At 46.3% G+C, this 14,365-nt stretch overlaps 1 protein-coding gene across 5 annotated transcripts in view; it reads right to left on the reverse strand.

Annotated features, from left to right (window-relative positions):
• LOC146808643 (uncharacterized) overlaps positions 1-13,590 on the reverse strand; it is a 153,394-nt gene extending 139,804 nt beyond the window's left edge. Inside the window, exon 1 of one of the 5 annotated variants that reach the window (XR_014968023.1) lies at positions 12,913-13,354. The gene's annotated coding sequence lies outside the window, so the exon portion shown is untranslated. Of the gene's footprint in view, positions 1-12,912 lie in introns of all 5 variants that reach the window. The other 4 variants (XR_014968024.1, XR_014968022.1, XR_014968021.1 and 1 more) reach the window with 4 other exon arrangements.
• Between the last annotated feature and the right edge of the window lie 775 nt (positions 13,591-14,365).

Raw genomic sequence — 14,365 nt, forward strand, 5'->3', positions numbered from 1 at the left:
ACATCCGTGCCATGGTAGAGACCATGCTATCAGGCATTACTGGTCTTCCATCCCGATAAATCCAAATTCGGTCTGACTCTCGAGGTGCGCATCCTAATTTTATCCACTGTTTCATCTCCTGTCTCTTCCTGCAGCTGTCTCACTTCTTCCCATGTATTTACAGTGTTAGTAAAAAGTTAGGAACATGAATTCATCTCCTTTTCCCTGTTTCGAATTTTGATTACGCGCACAATATTGCTCTATGTCATTTGCAAACTTGTTTCCTGCCGACACATAATCAGCATTCTTCGAGTGAGCTGCACACTTCACCACTGCTAATTGCTTAGGCAGCTGTATCGCCTCAAGCAATTTCGCGACCACTTCAGCATTCCTTATAGGGGTTCCACTTGAAGTCAAGAACCCTCTTTGGGCCCATATTTGCCCAAAATCATGCACCACCTCGAAGCCATACTGGCTGTCGGTAATTACAGTGATTCTCAGATTCTTCCCCAATTTGCATGCTCTTGTTAACGCACATAGTTCAGCAACCTGAGCCGATCTCACTCCTTTCAAACAAGACGCTTCCAGTACAGCCGCTACAGTACATACTGCATATCCCGTACTCAAAACCCCTTCATCTGTTCTCAAGCATGATCCATCCACAAACATCATATAGTCACTTTCTTTTAGAGGCACGTCCTTTATGTCCGGACGTGGTTTGGTGCAATAGTCAAGCACTTCCAAACAGTCATGATCTACGTCATCTTTCACTTCCACATTTTCAGCATCAGGCAACAACGTTGAGGAGTTACATTGAGACACCTCACAAGGCTCACATTGGTTGCTCCCAAAATGATATTTTCATACTTAGTTAGACGACTATGTGTCATAAATTGGGTGCGACTCCTTGTTAAAAGGATTGCCACATCATGAGGTACAAACACTCTCACAGGATATCCCATTACAATTCCCTCACTCTGTTCCAAGCTCTTACAGGTAGCAGCCACTGCTTTCAGGCAACGCCACAGCTACAGGATCTGATACAGCTGAAAAATATGCAATGGGTCGTCTCAACTTCTCATGTTTCTGTACTAACACGGAAAGTGCACATCAATCTCTCTCATTGCAATGGAGCGCAAACTCCTTTTCAATGTCAGGCATTCCAAGAGCTGGGGCTTCACACAAACTGTCTCTTAATTGTTTAAAAGCCTTTAGCTCTACTTTGTTCAATTCGAGGGGGTCTTTCACATCGCTCTTTGTTCGTCGTACCAAAGGTCTTGCAATCAGCGAGAAGTTGCTGATCCATTGACGACAATATCCAACCATTCCAAGAAACATTCTCACTTCTCGTTGAGTCATTGGTGCTCTCATTCCTTTTATTATTCTGATCCTGTCTGTAGTCACTTTCCCAAGCCCTTTTCTTTTTTATGGCCTAAATATTGTACTTCCTTTCTGCAAAACTGTAATTTTGATGGGGATACTTTAAGTCCTCCATCTGCCAAATGATTTAACAGTGCAAGTGTATCTAATACGCAGGCTTCTCGAGATTTCGATGCCACCAGTAGGTCATCGATGTATTGAACTAGCACTGAGCTTTCGGGCATTTTTAGATCTTCCAAGGATTTCTTTATCGATGGACTTTCTGTATACCTCTGTGGGATTCGGCACCATGACAAGGTACGTTCATGTTCATGTTCACGTACGTTACGTTTTTTTATTTGAGTTAGCCTTCCTGCAGTATTTAAATGTTCAATATCTTTCTCAGAAAAGTCTACTCTATATGGTTTCTGTAGCGTCCTTATTTTGTCAAAATCAATACCCATTTCGCTTGCTGTCTCTTCTAGTTTATCATGCAAACTTCTAGCTCTCCAAGTTATACTTTTACATAGAAACATCAACTCTTCGTCCTGGTATGCTTTTAATTTTTCAGTTGGAATCGTCCCTACTATTAATTCTTCCAGTGTTATTTTTAGTTTTGCCAGATCTAATGGTTGGGGTTCTGTATCTTTTCTCTGTAAACTCCTTAACCAGTCACTCAGTTCATCAGAAGTGGGACCTACAGGAATTATTTCATTCCTTGTTCGCTCCACGCCTCTCTCTGGGGTCTCTGGGGCTGATTCTGTAGTCATTAACATTTTACTTGCTGGGCTTTTTTTCAACGTCAGATTTTTAGAGGTACTCAATCCTGAGGTTCCTACCAATTTTCCCCACGGATTTCCTCCCGAATTTCTTGCTTCTGTCTCAATTGGTTTATTATTACAGAATGGAACGGTCAAACAATGCTCGCTATCCTTCTGTTTATCAAAGACAGGCATCACTGGTCCTATAGTTACAGGCACAGTTACGGCTTCCATATTTTTAGTCAATTCCCTAATTTTCTCAGTTAGTTCCAAAGTAGTCCTAGCCAATTCTGCTGAATTTTCATTTATAATCCTGACGGGTTGGGATATCTCAGAGTCTCTAAAGGGATTATTTTTCCCTACATCAGGGGGTGTTTGTTCAAAAGGTTTACTTCGCGGAACTTCTTTTACTGGCGCACTCGGCGTCAGCAATGTGGAGTTTGGTTGGTACAGGGGAGGATTTTTATAAAACATGTCTTCAAGCACATCCTCCTCCGAATTATTCACACCATACTTGTAGCCTTCTTACGCTGTATTGTTTTTCTTCTCTGTACATTTTCTACCACTGGTCTCTTCTGCATTTCTTAACGGAAACATCCCATCAGCCATATTCGCACTCCGCCATCTCCTCATCCTATCATCATGATTTTCCTGTCCATACGGTCTACCAAACATATAACTATACCTTCCGCCACTCCGCTGTCATTCTCTTTCGTACATCTCATCTTCCCATTCCGTTAAACAGTGCTTAATTTGTAAAATATTAAGTCCAGGTGCTGAAAAATTTTAGGAAGGCACACCCTCTTCCCTCGACTCCATCCACTTCCTCCACTGGCCCCATCCACTTACTCTATTGGCTTCACACACATCCTCAACTGGCCCCATCCACTTCCTCCACTGGCCCCATCCACTTACTCTATTGGCTTCACACACATCCTCAACTGGCACAGCTAAAAGCCAGATGTAATACCAGCACACGGATACAGTGGGTCCCAGCGCCTCAAGGCGCATATAGTGCTTCCACGCCAGTCTGCCTGATGAACAGTAAGTAACAGTTCACAAAACTCTAAACACTCTTTTACCCAGTGGGATCCTGCAGCGCACGGGAGATCTTTTATCCAAATGAACATTTATCACATGGAAGGAACCATGCATCGGCTGTTTAACACACAATCACAACGCAGAACCATCTTAACCCAGTGACTTACTTTACCATACAGACATTTTCCACACGTCAGCCTCTTTACACACGTACGGAACTGAATCCTTCCACTGGGAACTTTACCTCACTGGCATTTGTCGGCTTTTCCCACATGTGTCTCGCCACTAGACCTTTAACAGAAGAATTAATCAGACAGTCCTTGGCCCTGTGGGACTTTGATCATACACACCATGTAACATTCATAAAGCTTCTTTTAGATTGAAACAAGACCTCACATATTCAAACCAGGAAATGGTCACAGAGATTATTTACAATACTTTTAGTCAGCTGCTGTATAACAATATTGAAAACACACGTCACTATCACTGAATATTTGATAAAAACACATTTATAATTTGGAGAGTAGGCCTGTGCACTGTCTTTGATTTGGCCAATGAGGGCATGAAAGAGCTGAAGCTAGATCATAAATTCAAACCTGTTCTCAACAGTTTCCCACAAAAAAAGTTTGGCCCGGGGATCACAAAATCCTTAAGATGTCCCTGATCTGTCCTTCCTAAAACTCAAGCCTTCTCCCGTCATTTGTAGAAGTATTAAGGATGAGTGTCAAGTTCAATGCAGCTGGGAGGCTCGGCGTTTCGTCTGACACGTTCAATCACTCCTGACTTTGTTCACAACATCACTTTGTATCACGGGGCTTCTAGTGTTGTGCAACACACATGGGCTTAAAAAAACAACATAAAAAGGCATGCTGATTGCAAAGCTAGTATTGGCTGAAGTTGCAGCTTGCCACCTACCTCCAAGCAGTGGGGGTCCGTCCATTGGGGGCGTTGGGGCGTTGCCCCCCCGCCCGCTCCCCGTGCCCGCAGCTTCCTCGGCGTCTGCCGCGTCTCTGAATTTAAGTAAACTCTCAGTTTACTTACGTTCAGAGACGCTGAGGGAGGGAGAACTGTCAGACAGAATGACGGAGGGAGAACTGTCAGTCAGAATGACGTTGGACCGCCCACCCCCTTCAGAGTCTGAAGGGGTGGGCGGTCTGGCGTCATGTTGACTGACAGGCAGCCAGCAGCACACAAGTGCGCATGAGTGGGGACGGAGGGCGATTTTTGCACCGTGCCCAGTCATGCGCACTCGTGTTTACAAAGGCTGGCGCATGCCCATTAGGAGAGCGAGGGTTGAGCCAAGGGCTCAAACCTCGGTCTCCAATGGGTAGGCGGGCGGAGCGTAAGCCTGCTCTAAGCCAATCCTGGTGCTGCTCCAGCACCAGGATTGGCTGAGAGGGGGCTTGCAATGCATGCCAGCACTGATGGGCTGTTCCAGTGAGTAGGCGCCAGAAGTAACGGAAACGGACCCGAGGCGGCGCGGACGGTGGACCCGGACCTGCTCAGGACAGGTAGGATTTAATTTAAAAAAACGTCCCCCCCCCCCCCCCACACGACACGAGGCGCGGCTGCAAAGGAATTGAATAGTTCTCGTTTTTGTTATAGTATTTCTTAAGGTCATAATCTATTTAGCAGGTTATTTCGTAGTACAGCACAAGTTCTTAGTCCCAAAGTTCTTATTTGCAAATAGATGATGACATTCAATTATTTATTCGGAGGGGGCAAGATTAAAACCTTTTACGCTACATGCCCACTCTACATCTGGGGGGCTTTCAACTTCCTTCTATGTGTAATTTCGACCTGGCCCTTCATCTTTCACAATTAGTGTACCTCCTAGCACGACCTGGTCTATCTCCGCTGTGGGTATCTCTGTAAAACGAAGCACATGAGCGCTCCAGGTTATTGGGCAGTGCGATATGCACACAAAGGGTTAATGAAGACGTCCACTCACTGATGAAGTATCTAAAGCAATATTTGTCCATTGGAATTCTGAAAAAGATTTGCTACTCTCGGTGCAAACTTTGCAATTTCATTTTATGTTTAATCACATGAAATTAAAGGCAGACGATGTACTTCTCCAAAGTTTCAGGGATTGAAAGAAGTTCACAAACTGAAGAACAGCTAAAGAAAAATGCTTAGGGGTCAATCTGCATTTACTCACTGGCGACCCAATCTGGCACTGGACTACATTACACCAGCCACGATATAGAGATTCCTCAGAGACGCGATGCTGAAATGTTGATAGTTTAAAATTTGACACAATTGGTATTGGTCCCCTTTGTATCTACAAAGATCAAGGATGTTTCCCTACTCTCAGTGCTGCTGGTGTAAAAGCAAACATCTCTGTATTTTCAGTTTTTCACTTTGTCCTTTCCCCACGTTTTAGTTGTTTTGACACAGGGTAAAATAGCCTACTGGTTCCATGTAATCTTTTGTTTCACACAACTGTGTCCCTCTGTAAATAAGAATATTAGGAAACTTTGCATTACATTTTCTTAGTAATGACGTAGACTCCAGGAGAAAAGTTACTTTTCTATACCAACGTCTGATTTCCTTTAGCACTGCCGCTTTAAAATAGTGTGAGGCCGGAGAAATAAGTAACTGCTCGCTCCACTTAAACGTTATATGAATGTTGGAAATACAGCAAGAATTGACAGAAAGAGGTGACCCATATTGGAACAATGACTCTGTGTCTTTTCCTGGAAAACTGTTTTCTGCTATTGAATGTGTTTTTGTTTGCCTTGATTGTGTGATCCAGCACATTGATCCTCCACAAGGTTGATATCTGGAAGCAAGAAGGGTTCATGTGTGTTGCTTTTTTCTGAGGTTGCTGAGTACTAAGAAGAATTTTGCATTTTGAATGATGAACCTCGATCTGAAACTCTATGGTATAGCATGTAATTCGATTTGCGTCTGTCCTGGTTTATTGCACAGCTTGACCTGATTGGTGGTAATTTTCAGGTCACACTGTGAAAGTGGCCGCTCTGGCATTTCATAACTATGTGCCCTCGAAAAAAAAAAGTGCTTTGTGAGTTTGTCACCAATGTGATGATATATGTCAGACTTGCGTGTCGCGGCATCTTTTTCATTCCTTTTACCGTTCCGGTTAGCAGGGAAAGTGCGTAGTTTGATGCCAAAGTATCCGGCACATTGCTTACTTACATAGTGTTAACATGTGCAGAAAGTGACATAATAATGAAATACTACCCTGCATTACACTGTAAAATGTAGTCAACCCTGCTGCAGTATTTGGTACTTCCTGTTGCATAATTCCAGAGGACCTGATTAAAGTGCTGCTGCTCTTCCGGTCCTTGAGAGAGGTGGAGAGAAGCAAAGGAGAGAGATGGGAGGGTAATAGGGGTCATAAGGAGGAGGCTGGGGCATTGCATTAATAACCTTCCTGCTTCCTCATATTTGCTTGAAAATGCTCCATTTATCCTCTATTTTTTCAAAATTTTCTCGGGGGAGAAGCCCCGATCCCCCCGAAGGTTGTTTAGGCTTGCTCGCTAGGCTCGCTCGCCTCAGTGCAGAACACCTTAAACAAAGAGGATATGCTGACTTTTGACATTTAGGTAACCTGGAGGTCATACAAAAGCAGCACATAGCAACCATGGAACTGCGCAAAAATATACGTCTGTTAAACTGATCAAATTTACAACTCAGATGCTTATGAATATAACACACGCATAGTTTTGTCACACATTAACGTTACAAATGAAAACAGTTTTGACATTAAAATGCACTAGTCATGAAAAAAGAATAATATATACTGCCTTTTAAAATATCAGTGGTAGATTGGGGCCACATACAGATTATATACAGGAAAGAATTATGGTGTTTGCAGTCTTTTTAAAAAGTATGTGAACGGTAAAAATGTTCACAATGGGTTTATGTTGTTGGAAGAAATGGCATTCTCGTTTTCCCTTAAATTTTGTGATAATATCTTCCTTTTCAGGTACGCCTCGGTTGATGAAAATAACTAACTGTGGAGTGAATGTGGCCTAACGGGCAGTGCTGCCGTCTTTTGAGCTAGGGAACCAGGTCTTCGTGTGGGCACAACACTGTGAATCTGGCCAAATCACTTAATCTCCCTTTATTTAACAAAGAAAGAACGTGTCCTTGCGTAAACGGTAACCTTCGGCTACTTAAATCTGGAGTAAAAAAAAAGATATTCTCCTACCCTTTCAGCTGCACTGATGACGGCTGCAGCAGGACAACAGGAAATGTTGATTCAGATTATTGCCGGTTTCTTAACAGATGGCAGCATTGGTGCAGATAGAAGGGCACAAAGCCTCACTTTAGAAAGGCGTGGGTGAACTCGAGGATTAAATAGGCAAAAGTGGTGAAGACAGCTTCAGTTCTGCGGAAACATCTTTCGATAATGGGCCATTACGTCATCGAGCGATCCTTTCCCTCTCTCTGCAGCTGGCATAGACGATCTTGCCCACTTCATGTCCTGGGCCGTTACACAGCAGAGCAACCTCTGACAAGAAAAATCCGGCGTGGCGGCTGATTTCACCACGTGTGGCGGCGCAGGCGCTAGCAAATTGGTCCTATCCAGTCTCATAATTTTTTCTCTTAATTTCCTTAATACAGCTAAGTTAAAGGAACCATTTTCTGGAAAGGCTAAAACTCCATCATCTTTAGTGTATTTTGCCCAATTATCTAACCAGATACATGTGTGGTACCCGTATTTTGCAACCATGAAGGATGCGGGTGATTTCGGTGGAGGGAGCAACTCTCTAGTCACAATCGGTTTATCCTTTTTAAATAAATTCTTGATCTTTCCAAACCATGACTTTTTCTCCCTCTCGGGTGGGTCATAATACATCATTTTCTCTTAATTCTGTAGTGTCGATTTGCTAGACTCCTTGAATCGCTCTTCTACGACTATTCTATTTGCTGTCAAATCTCAGCGCGACTCACACCAACACACCAATCAAGGGTGTCTACGTGGCTCTATAATTCTCCAATCGCAGCGCGACTCACACTAACGCACCAATCAGGAGCGTCTGCGTCACTCCGCTGTTGGCCAATCCCAGCGCGGTCTTCCTGACATCAGCGTTTCTCACTACTCCTGCTCCTGCTGACCCCTCCTTTACAAAAATGTATTGGCAATCTCTCCCTTACGTTCTTTTCAATCAAACATCTGTTAGTAACGACATAAAAACACCACCATTGCCTGTTCCGCTAAACCAAAGAGATAGTTTTGTCCAATTACACAAGAATTCCGTATTTCTCGAGAGCAGCGCTTACCTCTGCCCTTCCACGGAATTATTCTGTTTCGCCGATAAAGTAGCACTTTCCTCTACCTTACCCTTCTAACAAGCAAAAAGGCTAACCGTTTATCTGGGGATAAAACACATGTGGAGACTACACTGCTCCTGAGAATTAAGGCCTGAGCCTCTCTCAGATTATTTATTTTTCACGGATTCAGAATGCTTATAGAAGTCATCAATGTTTGAACCGGAGGAACTGTCCAAATGGTTTGTTGTCTCTTTGGGATTGAGGATGATAACTCCTATAATGGAGTTGTTAGACCTGGCACCATTGACGTGAGTCTCCCTTCCATTTTTCGCTGTGTCTCCTCTGTTTTTGCTGGTTATAGATGCTCTGGGCACTGTGCCACTGCCATTCAGTGCCACGGCGTAAATGCTCCCTTTGTAAAGATATATAGTATAAGTAACAAGGGAACCCGGTAGAGGTAGCTAAGGACCACGGGTACAAACTTATTTTGTTAACAAAAGTCCCTAGCTTATTTTTAGTTAGGAAGTCATAATAGACTTCAATGAGACCTATGTGACTTCCTCCTGTGTCCAGCATTTAATCTTAAATAGTCAAGGAAATATAAGCAAAAATTGAAAGGGCTGATGAAACAAGGGCACAGTCCTGTACCAAGTTTTCAACAGAGAGAGGAAAAGAAAGGCCAAGAAGTTAGAGGCAATTACAAATTGGTAACAGGCAAACACATTTTGGAGAAATCATGGGGGCTTACAATACAATGAGCGACTTCAGGTAAGCTCTAGCCAATAGTATCCACGGTACATTTAAACAATTGCCATAATGTGGAACTATTAAAACAAGTCGACGTAACGTTTCGATCCCAAGCTCCTAGTATACATGGATCATCATCAGGACTAAAGGATATGTCAACAAAGTAATGCCTGGTAGAATTATAACGCCTAGGGGGGGGGGGTGGGGGGGGCGGTGAATCAGGTCTCAAAGGAGGTGATATCCTTCTTTCTTTCTTTTCTACCCACTTCCCAGCCCCTGAACCTTCCCTTGGTGTCCTGTAAGCCCCCCTTATGATAGGGTGCATTGTATGTGTAAGGTAGGACATGCTCTGATGTGTGTAGCATGTCCTAGTAGTGAATTACACCCAATTTCGTTTTTCACTACTGTAAGGCTACCTGTTCTCCATAGGCCAGAATGGGAGGTTTTGGCTATTACATTCTATAGTCCTACCTGACCCACAGAACATGGTAGAAAAACGAATTTAGTCTGCCTGAGCTCAGAATATTAAAATACATCTTTTAGTGAAGGTTATTTTTATATTCTGTGTTTGAAACTACCACTTTTAGTGTATAGGTTCTTTCTTGCCTAAGCCTTCCAGTGTGCTCTGCTGTTATGTGTATTGGCTGTCTGGTTTTGGAGGGACAGGGCAGGCTGAGTCAGACCTGGGTTGAATAGAGAGATCTGCCTTGGAGTAAGGGGAGGGGTAGCTCCTGCACTTGAATAGGGCTGTGCCTGGCAAGGTGAATGCTGGCTCCACCTCCCACTGTGCGTCTGAAGGCAGACCCCCTCTTTCTGAAAGGAAGGATGCAGCCTGGTAAACAAAGTGCTCCAGGGCGGGGCAGAACTGGTTCTGGCTGGGTTCAGAGACTTGTGGCTCCTAAGAACAAAGACTTTGGGGGTATAAATATTTGTGCCCCAACCCCTACAATTTATATTGCTCCTGGACAACAAGAAGAACTTCTGTCCTTGTAACTACAGGAATCTGCAGGAGAAGGACTGTCCTTGTGCTTGTGTGCTGTTTCTGGGACTGGCCTGCAGTGGTGTGAGACCGGCCGGGGAATGCACTGAAGAGCGTCTGGTCACAGTAGAGGAAGAGCTTGGACATACACCAAAGAGAGCATGGTATAGCCATGGGAGTACCGGGGAACACACTGAAGAGCGGCGGGTCACAGTAGGGTAAGAGCTTGGACATACACCAAAGAGTGCATGGTATAGCCACAGGTGTGCCGGGGAATTCACGGAAGTGCGCCGGGTCACAGTAGAGGAAGAGCTTGGACATACAGCAAAGAGTGCATGGTATAGCCATAGGAGTGCCGGGTAATGCACGGAAGAGCGCCGGATCACAGTAGAGGAAGAGCTTGGACATACACCAAAGAGTGCATGGTATAGCCACAGGAGTGCCGGGGAACGCACTGAAGAGTGCCGGGTCACAGTAGAGGAAGAGCTTGGACATACACCAAAGAGTGCATGGTATAGCCATAGGTGTGCCGGGGAATGCACTGAAAAGCGTCTGGTCACAGAAGGTGAAGAGCTTGGACATACACCAAAGAGAGCATGGTATAGCCATGGGAGTACCGGGGAACACACTGAAGAGCGGCGGGTCACAGTAGGGGAAGAGCTTGGCCATACACCAAAGAGTGCATGGTATAGCCACAGGTGTGCCGGGGAATGCACGGAAGAGCGCCGGGTCACAGTAGAGGAAGAGCTTGGACATACAGCAAAGAGTGCATGGTATAGCCATAGGAGTGCCGGGTAATGCACGGAAGAGCGCCGGATCACAGTAGAGGAAGAGCTTGGACATACACCAAAGAGTGCATGGTATAGCCACAGGAGTGCCGGGGAACGCACTGAAGAGTGCCGGGTCACAGTAGAGGAAGAGCTTGGACATACACCAAAGAGTGCATGGTATAGCCATAGGAGTGCCGGGGAACACACGGAAGAGCGCCGGATCACAGTAGAGGCTTGGACATACACCAAAGAGTGCATGGTATAGCCACAGGAGTGCCGGGAAATGCACGGAAGAGCGTCTGGTCACAGAAGGTGAAGAGCTTGGACATACAGCAAAGAGTGCATGGTATAGCCATAGGAGTGCCGGGGAATGCACGGAAGAGCGCCGGATCACAGTAGAGGAAGAGCTTGGACATACACCAAAGAGTGCATGGTATAGCCATAGGAGTGCCGGGAAATGCACGGAAGAGCGCCGGGTCACAGTAGAGGAAGAGCTTGGACATACACCAAAGAGTGCATGGTATAGCCACAGGAGTGCCGGGGAACGCACTGAAGAGCGCCGGGTCACAGTAGAGGAAGAGCTTGGACATACACCAAAGAGTGCATGGTATAGCCACAGGAGTGCCGGGGAACGCACTGAAGAGCGCCGGGTCACAGTAGAGGAAGAGCTTGGACATACACCAAAGAGTGCATGGTATAGCCACAGGAGTGCTGGGGAACGCACTGAAGAGCGCCGGGTCGCAGAAGGTGAAGAGCTTGGACATACGCCAAAGAGTGCATGGTGTAGCCACAGGAGTGCCGGGGAACGCACTGAAGAGTGCCGGGTCACAGTAGAGGCTTGGACATACACCAAAGAGTGCATGGTGTAGCCACAGGAGTGCCGGGGAAACACTGAAGCACCTTGGGTCAGAATAGCAGCATGCAGCCCAAGGAGCACCTAAACATGCACAGAGGTTGGTGATAAAACAGACAGCGCTTCAGTCACCCACTTCTAATGGCATTGGTGTCACCACCGGCTGCACAGACAGGATATGTACCCACCCACCAGTGCTACGCATGTCAACACATGCCACTAAAATGGAGTACGACGTCATTCGCAGACTCATGGCAGCACATTCCCAGAGTACACCAAGAGTGAAAAAACAAACAGTAGATCGGGCAGAGTCCCAGAGCACTTCAATGAAGAACGCCAGGATACATTGGGAGGAGTGGCGCCCTCGGCAGGGTTCCGGGACATACTAGTGAGGGTCTGGGCGCATTCAGCAGACTTGAACATGCGGTCTTCCTTTTCCAGCTGTGTTTAAAGTTTATCCGGCCCATCCAGATGTGAACACGAGCTGTTTGGCTAGGCTAATCGCCTCTTCCTCTGGAGATAAACAGGCCTGAAGGTACCTGACAGTAACACGCGCAGCCCAGTACTGGATTAAAATCGCGATATCTATTCTCTTCCGCTGCCCTTATGGGGGAAGACACCTTCAAAGAAATCTCAACTGAAGAGCCATCGCTGGTGATTGGTCAACAGTTCACTGGGATGGTTCCTTTTATCATGGGTGGTAAATCTTTACTGCACTGGACAAGCTTATAAATGCGTTAGATTGTTTTCACTTTGGGTGTAACACAAACCCAGCCTTCAGCGCAGGGTAATAATGGACACCGGAGGGCAGTTTAATGGGAAACAAACAGGGCCAGCTCTATGACCAAAACTTTTTAATCAGCGAGTGGCCACTCCCTACCACAATTTCTCTGACATTTTCCAGAGTTGCCTCAACCACAATTATCATCAAGTCTTCGTCGAGTGGAATTCGATTGTCTGAGGCTCCTCGGAGTTTCCTGTTTTTCCTTGGCCGCAGCGGCATTGCTAAAGCCCAAATTATAGTGTCCATTACGGGCTATTGGGAGAGGAGGAAGAAACCACCACCAAGTTTGGCTACTAACACCCCTTAGAAGACATTACAAAGATGCGGTCATACGTGAAAAAGCAAACTTCTCGCCCTCAGTGCCCCCCTGCCCTCCGGTACAAACTACTCACCACAACCCTCCAGACATGAACTCGGGGGCACCCGCCTGTGCCGCCATGGCAGAGCTCAGCCGTATCCGTGCGCCAGCGAGGGCTGTCCTGGGAAGCGGGAAGGCGACTGTGGCTGCTGCTGAGCCACGACAAGTCCCCGCACATCCTTCTCTCGGCGGCTCCTGCAGAAACCAGCAACATACCACGCACCACACAGGGGAGCCGTATATGGGGTTGAGGTGGCGACGCAAACCTATTGTGAAAGTACGTGTGGCGCTCCGGGAACTTCCAAGATCCCCCGCCCAATAGTATCCGGCTCACATCCCCATCCCCACCTGCGCCAAGGACTTCAGGACTTAGTCGCACTCTGTGAGCGGGCGGAGGAGGGTCCCCTGCACGCCCCACCTTTCCCAGCACCCCGAAAGTTTACTCGGACCGCCCAAACACTCCTTCGCGTTACTTCCCCTTCCCACCGGGGGCCGCCCCGTTCCTTCCCAGTCTCGTCCACGCCCAGGGGCCGCCCTCACACGCGAGTCCGTTCCCTGCATTTCAGACCTTCCCGCTGGCCTGGCCCTCCTTTCTGCTCTCTGAGGAGGCCTGAGGGAACTACGAGGAGCCGCATCAACGCGATGCCTCGGGGGCCCGTCGGGGTGAGCTCCTCCCAGCCTGTCATGCTTTAGTCTCTGGAGGAAATAATACGTTGAGATAGTGGGCTGGGCAGTGCCATCTCCTGTCCCCCCTGGCTCTGTGAAGGGAAGCAGCATGTTCCTCCCTCAGCCCATCTACTCGAGGGAAAGCAGCTGATCTCCATGTTCACAGCAGCTGTGAACCAAATGCGCTTGCAGGCAAACACCGACCTCGCCCCAGCTGAACAGGCTGAGCCAACACACTGGAAAATTGAAACAAGCATTTGCAATGCAATAGGACTCGCATTTACGTGGGAGAGCTGAGGGAGAGTGTTGCCGTTGACCATTGGTTTAGGACTCAGCATTGCAAACAGTAGTAAAAGTCACACAAAACTACAACAATGCAATAAAGGGATCCGGAAATATTTCTAAATTTGTAAGTGAAAATAGTTCCACAGTGCACCAGTGATAGTCTGTAGAAGTCGTAGAAGGGGACCTAGGTGCAATTTAAGGCCAACTGCGATGAAGCCCTGGTTGGATACAGCAAGTGGATTGGTCCAATTGAAAGTCTATAAATCAGAAAGTTTTAAAAAGTTGCTAAGTCCGAACGGATAAAGGGACTTTTTCATTTTTTAAGAATAAAAATCCTGCTTGAGCGAGCCGCAGCAGACACTGTGGCAACTGCCGTATAACTGAAGGCCTCAGTCTATGGGGAAAATGAACGTGTGCACTTTTAACTATGCAGATGATATGCAACTAATTTTTGCTTTTGACAATACCCCTGACTCTATTTTGAATTTCCAGACAACTATGTTACAATACTTAACTGGATGAATATCAACCACTTA

Source organism: Triturus cristatus, chromosome 8 (genome assembly GCF_964204655.1).
Source record: "Triturus cristatus chromosome 8, aTriCri1.1, whole genome shotgun sequence".
NCBI lineage: Eukaryota > Metazoa > Chordata > Amphibia > Caudata > Salamandridae > Triturus > Triturus cristatus.